This window comes from Pezoporus flaviventris, unplaced genomic scaffold (assembly GCF_033815535.1).
Source record: "Pezoporus flaviventris isolate CSIRO_AGI_PZ_B2104156 unplaced genomic scaffold, CSIRO_AGI_Pfla_v1 ptg000013l, whole genome shotgun sequence".
NCBI classification, from domain to species: Eukaryota; Metazoa; Chordata; class Aves; order Psittaciformes; family Psittacidae; genus Pezoporus; species Pezoporus flaviventris.
The window spans coordinates 8,517,081-8,540,796 of record NW_026892561.1 but is presented as its reverse complement, the minus strand read 5'-3'; the positions used below and the strand labels follow the sequence as shown (position 1 = coordinate 8,540,796).

The 23,716-nt window shown below is 41.8% G+C and overlaps 1 protein-coding gene across 14 annotated transcripts in view; it reads left to right on the top strand.

Moving 5' to 3' along the window:
• The window catches only part of PTPRF (protein tyrosine phosphatase receptor type F), a 397,714-nt gene that overhangs the window by 195,523 nt on the left and 178,475 nt on the right, over positions 1-23,716 (top strand). The window lies entirely within an intron of this gene.

Genomic DNA, 23,716 nt, shown 5'->3' with positions numbered 1-23,716 from the left:
CTTCATATTTTGAGTTTGATGTGGCATTTAGGTCAGTTTGCTTTTTGCAGTAGTCACAACTTGTTATTCTGTTTCTTCTGTTAAAGGATAGATTTTGATCCTTGTCCACTATATGGGCAGGCTTTATTTTGCTTGCTGTGTTATTTCCTCTCAATGGCATTTTTTGTGGAAGGGCAGTATATTAGATACAAAAAGGATTGTGATGAGTCAATGGGGTTGTTTTTTTTCTTATATTAGATTGTCAAATTTATTGTCTGCTTTTAAGGAAATCGTTTTTTTTTCAGCTCATCAATGTTTTGTTTTATTTGTTCATATATAGGATTTTGTAACTGTGCTGAGATGTTCTGAATCTGGGGCAGTTGGCTGAGTGGATTCTTTCTTATTTTAATTGCATTTACTAAGACAAGCAGGAAAAGTATTAGGCAAATTGCTTCGCGTATATGGAGTGATGTAGAAACTTTTGAATAATGAAGAAAGCTAGACGGGAAAGTGTTTGTTGTTGTATGATTTTTGAACCAGAGGTGACTGGTTATCCCAGTGATGAGTGTGCAAGCCATACATGACGAGCTACCTGTTGTCCCTTGTTCTCCCACCCCCATTTATAGCATAAAGGTAATCTTATTTTCCTCTCTGCTCTGTGACAAAGGGTACAAACAACTGTAGCGTGCTCAGACACTATGGTGATTTGAATCACAGAAATCATTCACTACTTGATATGATCGTGTATCTTGTTTCTGGAGGTGGGGCATCTTAAAGAATCAGCTTGCTCTTCAATAGTAGTATTACTACAAATGGGGTAACAAATGCTATAGACTTGAAAATTATTGGGGGAGAAATCACATTCTTTTTGTTACTTCTTGCCTTTGCAGTCATGTATGTGAGTGCATAAAGCTCAGTGGAGATCTTTCAGCAGTTTATGTGCAGATCTGCATTTAAATGCTTCTTGCAACTGGATTTTTGTGACGGTACTGGAATACCCAACCACGCATTCAGGCACATTCCTGTTTCCTTTGCTTGCAGTTGCCTTTATGTATCTCAGATATGTATGCATATGCACACACACACTAATAATTTATTTGCTCTGTGTTAAATGTTCAAAGGCCCACAGAGACATGCATTGCATGAAGGAGCACAACAGTATTTCTTAGCTCCATGGTGCTCCTGATGCTTTCCTGATGAGGTAAAACTCTCAGACCACAACATTAACAGGGAAAGTTAGAAAAAGCCAGAGACAGGAAAAGACACACGTGCACACAAGTGAAGAGCTGCAGAGGCAACAGTCTCTACCAGTCAGGCACAGAGCCTGTGTCTCTATTTGGAGATGTCCTTTAATCAGGGGTAATGCTAGTTTAACATGATCCCATAAGGTTAAAAATGATATGCAGGCTGGGGGCTGTGTTTTCCTCTCTAACTGAAGAGTATCGACCCCTTGCTGAGCACTCTTGTAATGGGCAAAATTAAGAAACATTTGCAGTATAACAGTTTGTATGTGCTCATGCATATAGAGCTGTGAGCTTGATTACCAAGGATGAAGAGCTACTTGTGCCTCTTACGTTGGCTTAACTGATGGAGATGAGTTCTGTTATGATGTATCTGTATTTCAGAAAAAACATATTTCTCTTTTCTGAGACTTTCTATGGACAGATGTGTATTATTTTTTTTTCAGTCATGCTGTCTTATTGTTCTGTGCTGTCTGCCTTAGGTTGTGCTGTTTCTGCATTTTGGGAGTGTGAATTTTTTTTTAGTAATAATGTTTCTTTGCTTACTTGTTGGCAAAGCAGATATTGTAACTCAGTGCCCTGTTTGTGGTTGCGTTTAGTCTCAATGGCCTCCAAAATGTAGTGGTAAGTGCCCCACCTTCCTCAAAGCATCACTTTCCTAACATTAATTTTTAGACGTATTTGAAAATGACACATTTCACATGGAACCCTTAATACCTTCAAGGCTGTCAACTAGGACTGGATTTTCCCTGTGCTTCTGGGGTTAAAATAATTTCTGTAGTTGCTCTCAGGTGGCAGTTTGAATGATGCAGACATTCTGCAATTCCTCTCAAGAATTTGACTAATGCAGTGGTCCCTGGTGCATGACAAAGCTCTGTCATAGATGTCCTTATGATTACATGCTGCTAAATACACAGCATGTATTGATTTTTGCATTAAAAATCCTTTGTAACAGTAAGTTTTAATACTTCTTCACAATTTGCTCTTTAGCACATAGGCCTTAAGATTAAATCCAGAAGTTGTAGTCAGGGTTTAGCAGGCTGTTATTAGATGTCTTTGTAGCTAACTAATCTGGAGCTTTATTTTATTCAGATTTCTGCAATGTTTTACAGATCAGAGGCAGATAATCCTTTCTAATTGCCAACTTACTCCATTCTGAATATTAAGAGAAAAGCACAAGTCCAGTCTCCTGGAGGAACTGGGTATTCTCACATTAGTGAATCTCTTTCAACAGTTTGGTTCCCTACTACCCTTTCATTCTCTGCTCCCATGTCTCTCATTTTTCCCTTCTAACTGCAAGTCCTGTTGTGACCAAACTGCGTATACTTAGTGTAACTGGAAATTATATCTCCTGTTGATAGCAGGAGAAATAGACGTGCATATACCTTCTCATTTCTCCTGGGTAGCTGATAAGCTGAATTATGTATGAGTCATACTGAACATTTCTATCTTTTTTCCAATTATGACCTGAGGCAGCACAGAAGTACGTACATTCCTGCCTGCCTGGCAGAGGAGGAAAGCAGCACAGAGAGAGGAGGGCTAGAATCAATAAGCTGACACGCATTCCCAAGAAAGGCCTTGGGGACAGTTAGTGGCGCTAACAAATTAATAAATATATTATTCAGTGGTAATGTTGAGAATTACAGAGCTTTTTAAATAGGGAGATAATATGAAAAGTGACTAGGAAGGATGCCAGCGTGGAAGAACGTGGCAGCAGGCTGATTTCAGGAGTGTCTATGTGGCGTTCTTCCACAAAACTCCTTCTGGGTTCAGCTGTATGAGGAAAGGTGATGATAACAGTGTTTGTCTCTAGCTGCCTGTGGACCAAAGTATATCTTCAGTCTGTGGTTTCCAGCAAGCTCCACCCAACAGGAAGACAGGGAAAATTAGTGCCAAAACCAAAAGAGTCTTCAGGGGGCAGAGGGAGGAGTACATGGATTCTCTGTGAAAGGAAGAAGGCTCAAACACAATGTGTATTACCAGTCCCTTCTCCCAGGACTTTCATAGACTAACAGAATTACAGAATGGTTTGGATTGGAAGGGATTTAAGAGATCATGTAGTTCCAGCCCCCCTGCCATGGGCCGGGACACTTTCCACTATACCAGGTTACTCAAGCCCCATCCAACCTGGCCTTGAACACTGCCAGGGATGGGGCAGCGACAGCGTCTCTGGACAGCCGGTGCCAGTGTCTCACAACCCTCATAACAAAGAATTTTTTTCTAATATCTAATCTAAATCTACCCACTTTCAGTTTAAAGCCATTCCCCTTGTCCTGTCACTACTTGCTTGGTTACAGGTTTTGATTTCCAGAACTGGGAAACTACATAATTGTAACTTGTCCTTTAATGCTCTGGAAGCAGTCTTATTTCATTCCTCCATAATCCAGAGCATATAGTCATAGCCAAGTGGCACTGAATATATTCAGTTTCATTTTCCTTTGTTTTTAAGTAGGTTAGATGAAAATGAAAATACCATGTCCAATTTCCATTTCCAGCACAGATCTGTGCAAATCCCCTATGCCCCTTTCCCGAACTCCTAATCATGTGGCATGTAGTTATCTGCCTGGAGAGGCTGCCAGGCTCCACAGGAGAGCAGCTCCCGGTAAAGAGGACAGACAGAAGAGCTGGTAAAGGGTTGCTTGCACACTGCTTTTCAGTCTCAAGGTAACCCAGCAAGTTAAATTTCACTGGCTGGCTTTGTGCTGGCAGAACTCGGGGAAGTGCAGCTAGAAGGAGGTGCAGCAGGAGGGCCAGGAGACCTCCTTGGATGGATAAGGAGCTGCTGAGGAAAATTCAAATGAAAAAAGAGGCTTATAAAAGCTGGAAGCAAGGCCAGGTGGCCTGGGAAAAAGTACAGGGATGTTGTCTGGGAAGCTAGGAACCAGGTTAGGAAACTAAGGCCCAGTTAGAATTAAACTTGGCTAGGGATGTTAAGGATAACAGGAAGGGATTCTGTAAGTACATAGCAAATAAAAAACAGACTAGGGACAATGTAGGCCCCCTCCGGAAGCTCTCGGGAGAACTGGCTACACGGGATTTGGAGAAGGCTGAGGTTCTGAATGACTTCTTTGCCTCGGTCTTTGCTGGCAAGGGCTCTGACAGCACCACCCAAGTCTTGGAAAGTAGACGCAGGGACTGTGAGAATGAAGACCTTGTGCCCACTGTAGGAGAGGAACTGGTTTGAGACCATCTTAAAAACCTGAATGTACACAAGACCATGGGACCTGAATCAATCCATCCGTGGGTCCTGAAGGAGCTGGCGAATGGAGTTGCTAAGCCACTGGCCATCATATTTGAGAAATCATGACAGTCAGGTGAAGTTCCCGACGACTGGAAAAAGGGAAATATAACCTCCATTTTCAAGAAGGGGAAAATGGATGGCCCAGGGAATTACAGACCAGTCAGTGTCACCTCTGTGCCTGGCAAAATCTTGGAGCAGGTTCTCCTGGAAGGCATGCTAAGGCACATGAAAATCAACAAGGTGCTTGGTGACAGCCAGCATGGCTTCATTAAGGGGAAATCCTGCCTGTCCAATTTGGTGGCCTTCTATGGTGGGGCTAAGGAACTGATGGACAGGGGTAGAGCAGTTGATGTCATCTATCTGGACTTGTGCAAAGCGTTCGACACTGTTCCACACAACATCCTTGTCTCTAAATTGGAGAGACATCAATTTGATGGATGGACCACTGGGTGGATAAAGAACTGGCTGGATGGCCGCACACAAAGAGTTGTGGTCAATGGCTCAATGTCCAGCTGGAGACCAGTAACGAGTGGTGTCCCTCAGGGATCGGTGTTGGGACCGGTCTTGTTCAACATCTTTGTTGCTGACATGGACAGTGGGATTGAGTGCGCCCTCAGCAAGTTTGCCAATGACACCAAGCTGTGTGGTTCGGTTGATAATGCTGGAGGGAAGGAATGCCATCCAGAGGGACCTTCACACACTTGTGAGGTGGGCTGATGCCAACCTCATGAGGTTTAACCATGCCAAGTGCAAGGTCCTACACCTGGGTCGGAGCAATCCCAGGCACAGCTACAGAGAAGAGATTCAGAGCAGCCCTGCAGAGAAGGACTTGGGGGTGCTGGTCGATGAGAAAATGAACATGAGCCGGCTTCAGTGTGCGCTTGCAGCCCAGAAAGCCAACCGTATCCTGGGCTGTATCAAGAGGAGCGTGACCAGCAGGTCAAAGGAGGTGATCCTGCCCCTCTACTCTGCTCTTGTGAGACCCCACCTGGAGTATTGTGTGCAGTTCTGGTGTCCTCAACATAAAAAGGACATGGAACTGTTGGAACAAGTCCAGAGAAGGGCCACGAGGATGATCAGGGGACTGAAGCACCTCCTGTATGAAGACAGGCTGAGAAAGTTGGGGCTGTTCAGCCTGGAGAAGAGAAGGCTGCTTGGAGACCTCATAGCAGCCTTCCGGTATCTGAAGGGGGCCTATAGGGATGCTGGAGAGGGACTCTTCATTAGGGTCTGTAGTGAAAGGACAAGGGGTAATGGGTTAAATCTTAAACAGTGGAAGTTTAGATTGGATATAAGGAAGAAATTCTTTCCTGTAAGGGTGATGAGGCACTGGAATGGGCTGCCCAGGGAAGTCGTGAATGCTCCATCCCTGGCAGCATTCAAGGCCATGTTGGACGAGGCCTTGGGTGATATGATTTAGTGTGAGGTGTCCCTGCCCATGGTAGGGGTTTGGAACTAGATGATCTTAAGGTCTTTTGGAACCCTAACTATTCTATGATTCTAAGTCCTGGTGTGCTTCAGTGAAGCCCTGGAAAGTTCCCCAGTGTGCAGCAGTTGTCTCAGGGTGGAAAGCACCTCCACCTTATCGTAATTTGCTGTTTACTGAACCATGTCATGAGCTTAATTTCATTCACCATCTGCCAGCTGCATTCCAGTTCCTGGGGTTACCCTGTTTGAAATGCTGTAAATGATAAAGCATTTGACTTTTACAAATGATTTCTGCAGAGAACTGGATCTCAGAAGGCTTCAAATAATATTCCTTTTTTGTAAACACTCTTCTGAAAGTGATTTTTGTTACTGCAGTAGTAAACAGAAGTTAGTTATGCTTAATCCTTGTTTATGTTTGGTTAGTTCCAAAAGATCAGTAAGATCATTGTACTTTGTTTCATGTTTGTCTGCATTGTATTTGCATCTTTTTGCCAAGAAGATTTCTAGCAATGTGTTATACAATTGAAAGAACTATAGAAGGGAAATGGAATCCATTTCCATATGCTCACTCTGATCGTGTAAATGAATTAAGGCTTCCCATACCCTGCTGCTGCTCCTGGGATTGGTAGTATTCTCTTCATGTTTCTGATTAGCAGAGGACAGGTCTTTCCTCTACATGTTTCATGTCCTGTTGTAACTTCCTTTGGTCTCTCCTTGGCAAGAAAGACTGTTTTGGTGGCAGAGGTCCTACTCCTGTTCTTTGCTCTCTACACAAGCAATCCAAATAGTAATTTTCTTTCTGTATGAGGCAGGCAGTTAATGGACCTCTGTAACTATTGCATTTCCAAGAGCTGCAGCACAGTGATCCTCTGCATGCTTCCCTGCTTAGGGAAACTTCCTAAAATACAGTGATACACAGAGAAATGAAGATGTCTTGAGTGTGTTTGCTTTGCACTGGATTATGGCATGTCCCATGCTTGTTAGAACGGGAAACATTAAGCCAATTACTCACGGTGGCCTCGTTGAGAAATTTCGATTGTCACCTGAAAGAATGTAAATCCGAGCTCATGTGGACTTAAGCTCTTAAGGTATAAATGGTGTTCACAAGGAAAGAGTATGTTGCGCTGCTTGACCACAGGTTGCCTGGTGTTGGTCTGGTAACTCAATTTAGGAGCTTTGTCATCATGCTAACAAATCTGGTCATTTCTCAGGTACCGAACAGTGGCTAAAAGAATCCTAGAAGTTCAAGGGGAAAGAGGTTGTCTCTTGGTGCCATAGCATGCATAACATTGAGCAGAACTAGTGATCTGTTCAATTAGACCAAGAAAATTTACAGAGACTGTTTCATTTGTATCCCTTACGTCCTATGCTTTCAATACCTAGGCTGCCAGTGTATCTGAAGAGCTATTTTAGCTATTTAATTTTTGTCTCTGTAGAGCACCTGTTACCTCAATCCAGGTGTGAAATTCCTGGTTCTCTTCATTTTATTTATTTACTCTCAAAACTTGGATTCAATATGAATGTTAGTCCTGCTCTTAAAGTTTATTTTTTATAATATTTAACAAGAAAGACTTTCTTGGCTGTGAATAAGAGTCAAAGAAATAATTTTCTCAGGTGAAGAAAAGTTTTAAATGTTGTTGGTCTGTCCTCCAAACGGGAGAGTCAGCAGATCTTTAGAACATATCAGACCCAAATGCCATAATTTCCATTTCTTATCTCCGTTTAAATGATTAACTAATGGCACATAACCACATAATGTATCTGTGATAGTGAGTTCCAACAGGAGACTGCCATGCGCTAAGGTTAACATCCAGGTTCATTCCACAAGTTTATGAAGCAAGAAATACAACCTTTGAAAAGTTTTTTCTGAAATACCACATAGTTCATGCCAAGCTGAACCCTTCGGAGTTGTGCATTCCCATAAAACTTGTGTCTGAAAAGATACTGACCTCTTGATCTTGGGAACATTTTTCTTTTTACAGCAAGCAGCTGTTTCTGCATATTGCCTCTCAAATGAGGTCATGTGAGATTACATCTGTAACAGGATGGGATGTTGTCACATTCTTATCAGCAAGCTAATGGCGTCAATGATATTGCAACACCCAAAGGCAGCACCTGTGATTCAGGAAGGACTTGCCAGCTAAAACCAAGGGAGGTTAAGTGGCAAGCAAACAAGAAGGAAGTATATTCTACAGAATTCTACAAAAGCTCTAACAGGGGATTCATATCTCCAAGTACTAGTAGCTTGAAGTTGTAAATGCGCAGTTGTAGTAGTAATATGTCCTGTAGAAAGAGCTCCCTGTCTCTATTCAAAGTTTATTCAGCAGTTGGTAAGCGCTGACTTTGGTACTGGAAATCATGTTCAGCTAAGGATTTTTGTCACTAATAACAGTTGTGTCCTTTCTGTTTGCTCCGTTTCTTAAATCCCTCATGAAGATATTCAGAAATGTGGATGCTCATTCAGAGCCTTGTGGCAAACTCCTGGTAACTTCTCCTCGTTACAAAAATTGATAATTGGGCATTATTTTCTCTTTTCTTGGGCTCAGGTTGTAAGGACAGGTTGCTTCTCACTGTATGCTATTTTACAGTTTCCAGGGAGATTGTCGTGGAAAGTGTGTCAGGCTGTTCTATTGCTGCTCTGCTGTCAAAACATTCAGCCTATTCCAGTAGGTAAATGAGACACAAACAGATTAGTTTAACTCTCTGGCAGAGATGCACTCACAAAGGCAGGTTCCTGTCTTGTTGGGGAGGTGTCCCTGTGGGTTACCATCTCCCAGCTGAGACCAGGGATGGCCAGATGACTGCTTCTGCATCTCTGTTCCAGTTTGAAATCAAGCAGGTTAGATTAAATCATCTGTGGTTTAAAGTAATCTGTTTTGACTCTCCATTGGAACAGACCATTGGTCCCAGCTGGGAGGCAGCAGCCACCAGCACTGCCTTTCATGTCACTGTAGAAGGGCTGGCATTCTGTGTACCCCAACTCCAAGATCACAACAGTGCCTGAAAGCTTAGGCAGGGCTGGGATTTTTATGGTGTCAGTAGGCAGTAAACCAGGATGGAATCCCTGTCTTAGGCCTTAGGCTAAAAAGAGTGGTAGTCTAAAAAGGGTGGGAGAGTGGAGCAACAAAGTGAAGGAGATGTCCTATAAGCTTTTTGGACTAGTTACTATGGAAGAAAAAAGGGCAAGAATATCATAGGTGTAATGTCACAGAATGCTAATCTTGAAGTGCATGTATTTGTTAGGGAAAATGAGAGTGTTTAGGTTGTTTGCTAGCTCATGTCCTAATCTGTACCAGAAAGTGGCCAAGTAAGCCTCCCTTGGCAGTAGAATCCCCACATTAGTTTCATAGATGATCTGCCAATCTTTTTGATTCTCCTGGTCTCAGTGGTCCTGTTCTGTACCTGTTCTTGTTTGATTTCAGGGACTTTATTTTGAGCACACCAACTGGAGATGTGCACACAAGGAGTCTTACAAGCGTCTTTTCAAAAGCACTGAAGGATTCATGGGTTTTGGAGATACAGTCAAATGTATACTGGAATCATAGCTGGTTTTTCTGTTCAGTTGGACACTGGCTAGCATAGTTTCTCTGTGTTTCTCTAATGCACCTGCGTTTGTCTTCTCTCCTCTTGTTTTGAAGCAATAGGTTGATAGCATAATCTCTTAGTATTTCTTATGTTTGCTCCTATTATCCCTGTCACTTAAGGTGATTTGGCTCTTGCTTTATTTTTTGACTGTCCTATTTATTTACGCCATCTCCACAATCCTGTCAATTTGATACCCACCGTTTGTGCAGAGGTTGTTAGTGCATGGTTGTTTCAGAACTGATATTTGAGGAAGTTTTTGATAGAGACCATTGTTGCACTACTAATAAAGAAATAGCAAACGAGAGTGGTGTTGATGAGGTGTCAGTGAGCCCTGATTTGGCTCTCAAAATGTTTATCTGGTAATAACTATGCTGAGGCTGGACCTGGTGACTCTAAGATAATAAATTGAGTTTGGAGAACTGGCAGCCAGAAGAAAATACTTCCATTAATGAATTGTGTATACATGGATCTGGAAGTCTTTCAGAGAAGAAAAAGACATGAAACCCCACAATTATAACTCAATCAGTTTCTTACTGTAAAAGTGGAAGCGTATATAATTCATCTGGAACAGGCAAACAAGAGCTTAGTTCCTTTCGATAATTCAAGTACTGCAAACCTTGACAGAATAAAAACAAAAAATCATATTTCTTGTCAGATTTAACATCTACTGGTGACCATCAGAAGCTAAAATAATAGATCTTTATCACCAGACATTTCAAAAGACCTTTCTTACTGCTGGATCTCTTTTCAAGATGCCTCATTCTGTAGCAACCTGTTATTGACAGATGTGCTCTCCGTAGCTTGTATGTCAGTCCTGCTGCTGTCTCCTGCTGACTAATAAATTTAGTTGCTGTTATGTATTTGCAGTGTTTGAAGTGTGTTAGGTTGTGGAATGGCCTTCTGAATGAGTTAGTAGCTCATTGTTTGAACTATTGGAAATTAATGGGAAACACTGCTGGATAATGCCATATGGATTATCTGCCTTGGTTCCAAGCAAAAAGGGAAGGGCAAGAGCAAGGTGCCCTGAAAAGCCTTTTTGAGTCCTTAACTACTTTGGCAAAATTATCTTCTATATCTGCTAATAAGCGGGAGACTCTTTGCTCAGAGCTTAGTGACCTGTTGTCATTTACTGGTATGCCATGACTTACACAGGCTCTTAAGAAGATGTAGCACCACAGTGATCTTCTATAACTTCTTCTGCAGAAGTGGGAGAATATATCCACTTAATAGAACTAGAGAGTAAGTTCTTAAATGGAAAATGGAGCATAGAGAGAACAGAATGTGATAACCATGACCCTAGAGAATGGAGTGCTTATAGTTATAAAAGCATAAATCTCTGCATACAAGAAAGTTTCTATACAGTCATCTTGGGCTTATGTTCTGTGTCTTATCTTCTTCTTCTCCTCACAAAAAAAAAAAAATAATATCACAGCCCCAGTTAAATCATTCTTGGAGAAATCACTATTTTAAACTAAAAGCCAGAAAAACCTGAAACTGGAATATCAACACATGCTAATAAATCTGTAGCAACAACAGCTGTTCAGAAGAGAGGATGTCAATGTAGGGAGTAGTACACTTCATGTGTCACTTACTATACCTGTGGAAGAGAATATTTCACAAGTTAACTTCCTCTCCTGCACAAAAAATGGAAAATCACATAATTGCTACTGATGGACGGGTCACCTTTTGCTCTTGGTGTGAGATGTTAGCCGTGCAAACTAAAACTGGCTTTGCATTGAAGACCTGTAGTATTGATCATTTTGTGCATCATGCTTATTCACAAGTCCTACATCTAGTTGTCCTTATGGCTCTCTTGTTGATCTTGTATTGCTTTTATACAGTCTGGTGTCAGGAAGTCACTACATTTGTGATGCTTATTAAATGCAGTGCCCAGATAATGAGCAAAAGGAATAATTGGCCCTAATTTTGAATGCAAGGAAGTAATTGTGTGAACATTCATTGTTAATTTGTTACTTGAGCTGTTAGTGATTAAAATATGTTTGGTATAAAGATGATCTAAAATACGTGCATTCCATTTGCTGCCTTAGAAGCCTAGAGAATCTTTTTAAGAGTATGTACCTTGTAGTAGTAAAACAACACCTTCCCCATAGAGTTTTCGAGCAGCTGTTTGTTTTTGTGGATATTTCAGTTAGATAATACAGTAGTGACTCTTTCTGGCACTATTGCCTGCTCAGATTCTTTCTGCCCAGAGCTGCAAAATAGCTCTTTCAAATCCTTTATCCTAGAGAAAAACCAGTGGGTGTGAGGTATAATAAGATCTGTCTTTTCAAGATCATCTAGTGCCTTGATGAGGCAGGTTGGATGATGCCATGGGAAAACACTGCAATGTATTCATCTGTTGTGCTAATCCTGTGCTCTGTTCCTTCAATCCTTTTATCACAAGGGTCCATTCTGGATGAAACCTTTCCAAGTTCTTAGTGTATGAGTTGAGAAGTCTAAATAGTGATCAGAGCCATAACTTTATCCAGCTGCAGTGTACGAATGTTCACTGTGTTGCTATTCCAAGCTAGGACTGGGGGGAGTTCCGTTGCCATAGGATTGCCTGTCAGCACAGGATGCAGAATGCCTTAAATAAAACTAACTGCATAAAACATTACATGCAACAGAGCTAGCATTATGATGTTTTGGCTACACTGAGACCCCTGAAAAGGTGCTGGAAACATTTTCCTGTTGGAGACCTTAAACCCAAAGTCTTGCTTTTTGGTGCGACAGCTCCAAAATGGTGCTTTGCTTGCAAGCAACACAATGCTGGAATTTATTTTTCTGTATCTCTTTGATTTAGACAATGCCACAGTTGGTCCCAGTGTGAAGAAAGTCCTTGGAGAGAGAAATCATGCACATGTTGATGAAAAATGCATAAACTGATAAACTGCACACAGGGTGGTACTAACAAAAGCTGTTTCAGGGGAAGGTAATGAATTGGGGAATGCATAGTCCATGATGACAGGATATCCAGTTACATTTTTATAGAAGGTCAGGAAGAGGAACAGAATTAGCCTTTTAAAGTGAGCCTCCCTCTCCTTCACTCTGAGTCCCAGCAGGGAAGAGTAGCGCATGCCAGCAGTGCTACAATTCAAGGAAGTGCTATCCAGATGGAGCTCCATACCTGGCATGTGACAAACAAGCCAGGCAAAGCAGAGAGCTTGGTGTCCCTTGGAGTCTGTCTGGAAGGGAGACAAGAGCCCAGCTGAACCCCTGGCAAGTACCAATCCACTGAAAGCTTACATATGGTAGAAATCAAAATGGTTCACCTGGAAGAGTGAAGAGGTCAGCAGGGAGTGCCTATGCTTGCATAGACCATTCTCTATAAGAAGACTGAGTGTTGTGTTCTGCCTCCTGCAAGGAGGTTAATTAGGGCAGCTTTTTTTGCCTGTAAGAATATCACTGATGTGAAACCTAAGCTAGATTGTGCATGTAGATTTGTCATCAGCAAAGCCAGCATTGGGGTTGTTGAATGGGTTGAGGCCAGAGGGAAACTCAGTGTGTGTTCTTTACAAATAAATGATTTGGTTGCTTGATTTGGATATGAATTTGTCCCTTCAGAAAGTGGCATTGCAGAGAACCTTAGTTGATGCTTTGCCTGCAGCAATAATCTGGCCTCATGGAAAAAATAGCAGTTGTTTTGCCTAGAGGTGGTAGGCTTAATCAGAGTCTACCTGATTGGCATGTAGCACACGTCTGAACATTGTAACTTCTGCCTGCCATGTGCTCATAGTTCCAAGGAAAAAAATGCTTATCAGGTGAACATTATCTAGACTTGAATTTAGCAAACATGAATGAAATCTTTCTCTTTTGCAGTAGGACTTTCAAAAGATGAAGGATTCATGTTCTTACTAATTAGATACTTAAAATGATAGAAGTGCTAAAAAAAAAATAATTAATAAAATAAACCCTTAGCTCTTGCCCTGGGCATGAATTTACTGGCTTTAGTTTGTTGTGCGGTTCGGTTCATTGATCTTGCCACAACTGATGATTCATTAAGTTGTGACTACTGTAGAAATTACAATGCGCAGATGTAGCTGTACTGCACATCTGTGTGTTCCCAATGTGGTAATGATTTAAAAAAGCACTTTCTGTCTGGCCATCCACTGTGCTTCAAGTGCCAACTGACATTTTGTATTACTGAGCCATTTGTTGTGCTCAGAAAAGAGAAAGTCTTTTGGTTCTCCTTGTGCTTTTATGGTTTCTTTTATCCCTGTTTCAGATAGCTGGATTAGATTTTTCCCAGCAACCTTTGCCTTGCAGAACACAAGTTGTGATGTCTCTTTTTTCAGGCTGCCACTTTTTTCAATGTCTCATGCTTTCTCCTGGTGTTTACTTGCAGCAGATGGGGTTATTTCCTGTGCCGAGTCATGAGGAATATGTCAGACAAAAAAGCAGGATTTGCTGGGTTCCTGACTTGCTCAGGATTCAGAATTTTAATTTTTGAAGTTTGACTGAGGTATCATTTACTCAGTTCCGATCTTAATGCTAACAACTCTGTGCATCTAAAGCTCCTCATCCTAGCAGTTCCCAGAAGACCTCAAAAACTTTCAGTATATTGACTTACAGTATGATTGGCACCAGCAATTCAACAATGTGTGGCAACACTGTAAAACACCTTAATTGTTAAATCTGCCTCTAGCCTCTTCTCCTAATTCAAACCACTACTCAGACTGGTACCTGTTAGAGACACATATTTTGATCAAAGCAGAAATCTGAGGAGTTCTCTGTCTGATGGAGCTTGGCTTTGCATTGATGAGGCAAGCCATGCTGACTGTTAACTCAGTAAGGTTATGCCCCTATTGTGTTAACGCATTTCCTTGTGATTACCTTTTGTCTTCAATACCACTTTCTACTGCAGACAAACCTGTAAGACTCCTCACTTCCGGTCTTTCAGGGAATACCCAGGGAGAGCAGACTGCATCTATTCCAGCACATACCAGCCAACTGTATCCATTTCCAATTTGTTTGTAGATTCTGTGGTAAGAGAGTCCATGTCCAGCATCTCTCACTTGAATCTTACTTGTTTCAGCCATACAGATGTTTCTGAAAGCTAAAGGACATCTTTAATTATATACTATATCATCAAAAAAAGAACAACACAACTGTCAGTCCAGCACTAACTGATCAGTTTATTCCAATAATTAATATATAATTCCAGGGTTGAACCTATATGATCTTCAGTGTAATCCAACACATGTGGCTTTCTGAGACTGTAAAACCCTCTTTTCTGCCCTGAGATCCCCTTTTCCACCTAAGCTTCTGTAAATTCTCTTCAACAGCCTCAACAATTCAAGCTTGGTGAACTCCTATTGTGTGGCCTGCTTTCTAGCTCCTGGCTTGCTTTTGTAGCTCATCTTGATATTTTCCTTGCTATTTCCATGCTTTCCTGGAAATGCATGCACTGCAATTCACGCTGTATGTTACTTCCTTAAGAAACAGCCACAGTAAAACCAGAGGTCAGTCCACTGTCTTTTCCAAGTGCCGGTGCTGGATACCAAGGAAGTGTGTAAGGACGGAGTATGCTAATGTTAACTTGGCTTCCTCCAAGTACATGCTTCTTTAACCTCTACTGATCTGTATCTCTGGCAGTTTTGAGCTAGAGATAGTGGTTTTAGTCAAACTAATGAAAGAAGAATGAAGTTCAACTTCTAGTGCATATAATATCCCACAGCAAGATGCTTTCCAGCTTAACAAATAATACCTGTTAATTGCTAATATTTGATGCCCTGTAGCCTTTCTATTTTAGGGGACAGTGGATTGTTGTTATTACAAGGGACTCTGTACTTAATAGCTCTTTATTGCACCCGTCCTTGTGTCTTCTGTACTAAAAAGTGACAGTCTGGTTAGTTGTGATCTAGCATACAGCAAAAGCAAAGTCATGCATCCTCATCCAGTAGAAGCAAGGCTGGGCAGCAAGCACCCTGGAGTTGCTCTACTTTCTCTGTCACAGCACTGCATTAATACTGTGAGCCTTTTGAGTTTCCATCTTCCAGTACTGTCTTCCATCTTGCAGGTTGAGCATGCGTATTTGCTCATTCCTGTGGCAAACAAGAACACATCTGGGAAACACAAGAACCCCTGTTTGTCCAGGTGAGTCAGTGCACAGGGTCAGATTAGATAAAAGATGAAACTTCAGGAGGGGGTTTGTGATGTGCACTAGAAGGGAAACAGCCTCAGTGGCTTGTGTTGTTTGTTTTTCAAAATCCTGTTCAGATTACCTTCTACTCATTTGTATTCAGATATAAACTGTTGGATGTTACCTCTTTAATTCTGCACAGTTTGCAACAGTAGCTTGTCATTGTTATTTATAATCCTTCTAACATCTTTCCTGTTTGTGAAGCAGGCCTGCAGTGCTTATGTGCTTTGCAGCTTGCCTCAGTAGCTGTGATGAGGGGAAAAAGCTCTAAGGCTTTTTTGTGCAACTGGGAAGGCTGCACCCAGGTCTTCCTTACACTGATTCTGGCAGCAGGAGCATGCACGTCCACATTTCCAGGCTTAACTAAAGGCTTTGCCCAGCAAATGGAAATCTCAAACGCTGTTGTGCAGCAGGGCAGTTTTCTGCTCCCCACCTTGCTAAATTCAGCCCTGGACGAGTGGATCTGCCATAACACTCAGGCTCCCTAGTTCAAGGTGTTGAGCTACTAGATGCAAATGAAGGACAATGACCAGTAGCCCATCAAGACTTGATTGAAGACAACTTCCCGTATTTTCTTAGAACATTTAGTCCTAACACAAGTGAGATGTTACTTGTGAGTTAATGCCAGTCCATAAGTAATGTTGGAGTACATTGAGAAGTGAGTGGAACTGAGCCAGTTGCTGCCAGTCCTTTTGATCTTTTCTTGCTTTTATATACAGAAAGGCAAGAGACCACAGGACTGTCCTCTCTAGCCCTTTGCTGCCATGTGGTCTCTTCATCTGACCAATGGCAAATACATAAAAAAATGTTCATAAAAAAAAATTAAGTAGAAAATCGGTGTGTTTAACGAAACTGTATGAAATAGAAGTTAAGTCACAAAACTTGACAGCTCATCTTCTCCACCTTCCTAACAACTGTGTCAATAATATTCATTGAAGCATAGAATTGAAATGCCTTCTCTTATCACTTAACCTGTTCTTTTATGGTATACATTTTTTTAAAACCATCACAGCACCATTATCCTTTAGAAAAGCAGCACTGTCCTTTAGATCAGTGCTGCTATTCTAAGCCTGGCAAGTGTTGTTTTTCTGTGGCTGAAAAATGACTCTGCAGAATCTGAATATAACCTTGTGATTCATTGCTTTATGCACTTTTCAATTTATTGAGACATGAAGTGCTGGATTTCATGGAAACTGATCCTTAGTGCCATATACTAAAGTTTGAACTTGTTCTCCTTGTGGCATTAATTGCTAATTTAGAGCTACTATTGAAGAGCAGGTAGAGTGGTGCAGGCACAAGATTCACCAGCAGAAAATGCCCACACTCTACAGTCACACTGGTAACAGTGACTCTGTAGCGCTACTGTTAGCATGACCCTTTCAGCATTTTTTACATTATTTTGGCATTTCTTGTAGTAGGCCATTCTATTCTGAGAAGACACTCTTGACAGATACTCATTAAAGATTGTGATCTTTAGAGATGAAGCTTTGTAGTTAAATACAAGTTTCAGTAGTTATGGCTAAAGCATAGGAAGTTTTGTTGGTGTTTCTCCCCATCACCAACATGTCTCTCAGGCTGTTTCTCAATCCCAGGCAAGAAGGGGGAGTGAACATTTGTTTCTAACTGCAGTGCTACTGCTTTTCCAGTGAATACTATTAAAGAGAATAAATATGTAGAAGTAAATTTGTTTAAAAGAGAAGTACAGCTCCTTAGATTGGCGGTGCTTACCTTCAGTCCACTGATCAGCTGTCTTAGACCTCGAGCAACAGAATTAATAGCAGCCTTTTGGTTATTCATTCACCATAATATTTTAATAATAGAAGTCTGCCTATGATCTGCTGATGTTTTTCAGAGAAGGGGGAGTGTAATGCCGTTTTTCAGGACATGTTTGTATGTTACAGTGTCAGCTGCTATGAGTAGTGGTGCAGGGTAGGCATTCCACTTGCTGCTCTCCCAACAGAGCTGTTGATTTTCATAAAGATATTTTGCAGGTGCTTACCAGTTTGTCTTTATTAAGTAATGTATAGAGAGTTCCCTGTGTGAGCTCTGAGGATTTTCCAGACTGAATGAATAGTTTGGAAGTTGTTTGGCAAACATTAAACTCTGAGGAAAGCAGGTGCAACAAACGTTTTTAATCTGTTGGCTTTACTTAAAGCTGAATTTCTTAATACTAAGTATTTCCACCAGTCATAGCAGTGCTCCTTGCTCTGTTAACATCTCAATGGGATTGAGTAGTGCTATTTCTGTAACTGCATCCAAGGTGGCTCTTCTTCATTTGGGATTAACTCAGTAGTTGTTTTACATCAGAAACACAATGTGCTACTCCAGTCCTGGGATTACGCTAAGTGCAGAAGTCCTGGGTAAAAAAAGTGAGTCTTGCACCATTCTACCAGTAGTGAAACTTGAGTTGGATTCCTGGATGGCAGCAGAGGGGGAAGGCTCAGCTTGCAGAGAGGACACAGGACCATTGTTTGCTCTGTTAGAGTAATGAAGGCTCTGATTGTAGAGCCTCGTGGAAGACTCCATGAAACAGCATGTCATGCAGGAGCACCATGCTACAGCGAGCTCTGCCTCAGGGGTCTGAGAGTCCAGGTAGGAGACAGGACGGTAGATGGACACAGACAAACTCGTATATATAGCATAGGATAACACAGACAGAATGAGTAGCAGGAATATCTGGTTACTGTATAATTGCTACTTGACTCCTGAAGAGAACCAACTGGAAAAGAAAGGATTTGGAGGCCTGTGTCTTGCTGAATGTTCTGTGGAAGAGCCTCTGCCTTAGCCTGGGGCACTGCATGGTTTAAAATGTGAAGGAGCTTCTGTGAAAGTGTGATCTGTGGGTGATGAAGCATTGCTGGTGCCTGGAGAGAGTCAGCACCTCAGCAGAACATTGTATAACAAGGAGAATCCTGAGTCTTTCAAACAGAAAAACAGTACAGTGTGTTGTCCTAGAGAGCGTGGGATAAAGCCTGGCAGCCCTCACTGTATGGCCAGGCTTCAGCAGTTTAATACTGCCTGTCTTCACAGCTCTGCCTGACAAGGATATGCTCTTACTCTGTTGTGCATTAGTATTACCTAAAGAGCATTTCCAAGAAGCTTCTGAAATCTTTTTAAGATACCTGCTTTTGTGGGTTCACAACGTTCAAAATGGTAAATGCTGAAAGAGGCTTACAGGAACAAGGAGCTTTATCATATGACTATTCATTTATTTTTTAATAAAATAAAGCAGCTGCTACTGGAAGGAAAGGAGAGAAAAAGGCAGCACATTCTTGGGCAAATTGTGGACACAAATTCACTAGTTAAAAGTATGGAAGGACCTGAAATGTAATGGAGTGAATCACTTATGACCAGCTTTATGATGGTGTAATCTGACATTTTCTTTCTGTGGTAAATACAGAAAATGATAGTGAAATGTTGAAAATGCAATGTGTCATAAAAGTTACAGCCTCCTCATCAAGTTTATTATGCTTTGGGGGATACAAGGTCTGAGTTGCTTCCTGGAATAGTTAAGGCATTTGAAATTTAGGCACAGAAATGTAGAGGAGTCCTTTGCTACCTGTAGATTTGAGCTGGTCAAATAGCAGCATAATACACAGCCAGCCGACCAGTTCTGCTCGAGTGGCCGCTGCCCGCAGTTGGCTGCGCATCGCTCAGTCCTGAGCTGCAGGTTTCCAGGGAAACTGCATGTACCACTACCTGTGAATAATTGAGAATGGCAGCTGTAATGAGAGAATTTGGGGCAAATTGTGTAAATATTCGTAACTAGATTACAGTGGTAAAATATTTTCAGTCTAGATAAAGGTTTAACTTTCCAGGCTTAAGGAGATTAAACTGAAGAGGGCCAGGAAAGAACCCGTCCTTGTGAAATCTGGGGATGAGTGCTTTAAAAGCCATTACAAATTCCCAGAATTTTAGAGGAGGGTTTGGGAAAGTTGCATTCCCTGTGCTGCCTCAAGGGTCTGATAATCCTTTGTATTTTCGTTCTTGAGGGCAGGTAATTGAAAGGCAAAAGCTCTGAGTTTGTAGCATCTGTGTTGGCTGCAAAGTGACTACTCAGACCCCACTGCTTCGGGGTAGGTGCCTTGTTCTTGTCCTACTTGCAAAGACATGCGAGGATACAGCAGAGGTTTAGAGTAAAATAGCCAGGTTGCATCTGCCAAGTCTCCTCTGTTTTTCCTCTTCAGCTTTTTAAAAGTTAGATGCAGTAGTTTAATATTCAGAGCACTCTTGTGCTCTGCTGTGTGATCTGCATAAACCGAAGGAGAGATGCTACAAGGTAGCTCCTTCTATAAAGGCAGCTTTGTGTGTGAGGGAGAGGAAAAACCACCTGGATGTAACAGGATTCACTGTGACTGCTGCTCAGATACTGTAGATGTGTATTTCTGTTGGGTTGAAGTGACCTGAAGAATTTCCATTGCTCGTCTCTGGGCATACTGTCTCTTGCACTGAGCTTGCAGAAGAAATATGTGCAGTGGTGCCAGCAGGAGATACATGGATTTTGTATTAGCCTCAGGTTAAAAAGAAATGGTGACTGGTTTATGTGCTGCAACTAATGAAGAGGTTTGGGCTAAGACATCACAGTTAATTTTACACAAAATTAACTTGTCTTTGAAACTTATTTTGTTTTATTTTTTGCCAGCAAGTTTCTCACTGCTGGTAAAGCAGTAGAATATGTCTATTTTTGTGTGAGCCCAGAGCAAGCCAGGGGGTTGGCGTTACCTGGAAGAATGTCATCCTTATCTGGGAAGCTTCAAAAGACAGTGCGAGACTCACAGTTATTTTCATTGTCTCTCAGACCACAGAAAGACCTGGGAAGTCAGCTGCTTGCACAGCTTAGAGAGAGAACATTAATTGCTGTAACAGAGCTTTCCTCCTCGAAAGTAGTGAACTCTTAAAACTCCCAAGTCAGGAATGTTGCTAGGTTAATTGGATGGTTAAATTTAGCAAAGCCTCGATTGTGCCTCACTGAAGAAAATAGAGATAGCATTTATTATTTAAATGTCTGTTATGACATGAGGTGGTAGCTGGGGGTGGGCTACCTTGCAAACCAGGCAATCTCATAAAGTTATTATTGACTTGAGAGATGGAGCTTGTCATGAATTGCATCTGCACTGATGCTGTCAGTTAATTTTGAGCCAGAGAGCTGTAACCGGCTTTCATTCCACTAGCAAATACCTGGGGATACATGGGGCTATGTACTAGCAGTGCTTGGCTGAAGAGGAATTAGTTTTGTCTTACAGTCAGTGATCCACAGCATCCGGCAGCCTTATTAATTAAAACCAGAACATGTCTCAAGATTCTGATCTGGGTATGTAAAAAAGGAGGTACCTTAAACTTCATGCTTGGCTTTAAAACAAACAAACAAAACAATTCACTGAAGAAATGCTCTGCTGATGCCTGAAAGATTTAATAATAAAGAAGGTTTAAATGGGAGGAAATACTCTTGCTCAGGTTTCCCTCTGCTCATGATGCCAGTGCCTTGTCAGAGTGAAATATGTAACACCAGCTGAATGGCTGAGCAGCTTCCATCTGCTTCAGGATCTCTCAAAGATAATAAAGAATGATGAAAATTGTTTCTTCATTTTTGACCTCTAACCAACCTGTTAGCCTTATGTCTATAAAACAAGGGATGTCTCCAGACTGGACATAAATTGTAATACCAGCACAGATCACAACTCTTCTATCAATATTTGAACTGGAAAGAGCTTATATCAGTACATCAGCAGTTTATTGTATTCATGAGAAGGGCTCTATACCCTTAAGACTCATTAATTTGATAGAACCCTAATAGCAGCTTGCAAATCTTAACTGCCATTTCTTGCAGGAAATGAGGTCCTTCAGGACTGCTGTCCCAAGACTAGAGGAACCATCAGCAGCATTCATTGCCCATGTATGCCATCTTCTGTAAAACAGATTTATTCTTTGCTCCACAAAGATTGGTTTCACATCTACAACAGGAATGTGGCACTGGGCCGTCCTCATTCATCTTTGTGCCTGCCATATGCCCTCTCCAACAATCTCTGTCCCTTCTGTATAATAGCAGGCATTTTACTGCCATTGGGAGTTTTCTGTAAGTGCTTTGGCTTTTTTTTTTTTAGTCTCAAGTTGTTCTTTCAGCCACGTTCTTCCTGTGTACTGTCTCCTTGCTTGCACTTTTGCTGCCTTGGAGATGGGCTTCTTGCATTCATCAGTAGGTCCTTATTCCCAAGTGCCCTGTCCTTCCTTTCCCCCTTGTGCTGTTCTGATAGCACAATGTTGATGCTTAGCCAACCATACAAAATGATATTTTATCTCACACCCCTCCTTTCACCAAGTTCTGTTTTTAATTTCTCTGCATGATCTATGTGCTTTGGGCTGCAAGCATCTTGAGGAGAAGGAATTGCTTCATGTTTAACTCCGTAAAGCCATGTGCAAACTGCTGGGAAGGGGTCTAACAGCACAGGCTGTCACTCTGGAGTAGCACATCTGTGCAGAAATGCTTGCTCAGAGCAAAACAGCACTTGTACCAACTCTTAGTTTTTCTCAGAGGATGTGTGTCATAGCTTTCTGGAGATGTATATAATCTTGCAGAAGTTTTGCTTCCCTGTTGAGCAAATGGTGCATTCCCGGAGCTGCTTAGCTTAGCCTGGTCAGTGCTGCCAAGCCCCTTGCGCTCTGAATTCAGTGTGTGGGATCATGGATGTTTATACATATATCCACCTAACAGTCAGTCCTTCCCAGATGTCATTCATCTGTCATTTTGGCTGCCACACACTCTGTCTCATTTGCTTACATTCCTTAAACACTCAATGCAATAACTCTCAAGGGGTAATAAAAAAAAAGGTTGGTGGGTCTAAACATTGTTGGGAAAATGTTAAAAGATTGGCAACCTACTGAGAGAGTTGGCTTAAGAAATATTTAGAGGGCCTTAAATAGCAGAAGTCGTATTGGCTGTGGAAGAGAAAAAAAACCCACAAAGTATGGAAAAGTCCCTGAAAAATGGAACATTTCAGCATAACAGTCATTGAGCTACACATGAACCTGAAAATATGCAGACATTGTCCTTTGTGTGTTTCTTCACAGCTAACGTATTCATCTGGGCCTTGTTTTTAGCGTGGAATGAAAGGAGGATGTGTTGCTTTAGCTGTAGACTCTGCCCATTTGCAGAAAGCCAGGCAGTCAGGACACAGCCCCCCACCCCAAAACATCCCATTTGCCCTTACAGAATTTTTAAGGCAAGATTTGGCCATTTCTGTGGAAGTCTCTTCCAGTGTCTGAGGCCTCTAGAGAGAGGTTTAAATTTAAACTAGCATGTTAATACAAAGGAAGATAAACACCTTTCCCATCTGTAATATTAAAAAGTAAGCTCAAATCTTTGAGATGCTGAAGAGTATTTCAATGATTGAAGAAGGAAAGGAAGGATGAGGCACAGGCTGATACTAGGACTCGCCTTTGGTGAGTTCTTGCTTCTTATTTTGTGTGGGACAGAGATATGTTATTCTGAGTGCTCTGTGTGCTGGGTTTCAGAAGGAGCCTGAAGATGCCTTTGGTATGACTTGGAGATCTCACTGCTGGAACGTTTTTTCTGGGAAAGATGAGAAATGAGTGGTTGGTTTGAAAGGCTTGTTTGCTTGGTGGTCTGTCTTTGGTGATTATTTGTGCTGACAACACAGCCCTTGGCTGAAGCAGCCTGCATGCCACAGGCTGGGTTGTAGACTGCAGCACCGCTGGACTCCTACCAAAGCGATGTTTGTTCACCTGTAGCAACAAAGTGAAATTGTGTTTATAATCCTTGCCATGTCCCTGCAGAGCTGTCTTATCCATGCGTGTTTGGGGTTATGTGAAGAGACACTGTTGCTCCCTTCCCAGCACCAAGTAGCAAGGGAGGGATTGCCCATTGCCTGACTGAATCTCCCTCCCTTCTTTGCATTGCATCCCACAGAAGCATCTTTCATAATACTCATAGTAGCTTCTGCTCCCTTGGAAGAGAGCAGAGTCTTGTGGGCACTGGCTGTGTTCTGGAGCACTCGGATGGTGCCCATAACAAGACAATTAGCTGGGATTTGCTGTCTGGTGGGGATAGAGACCGACCGTGTATTACCATACTCATCCTAATGT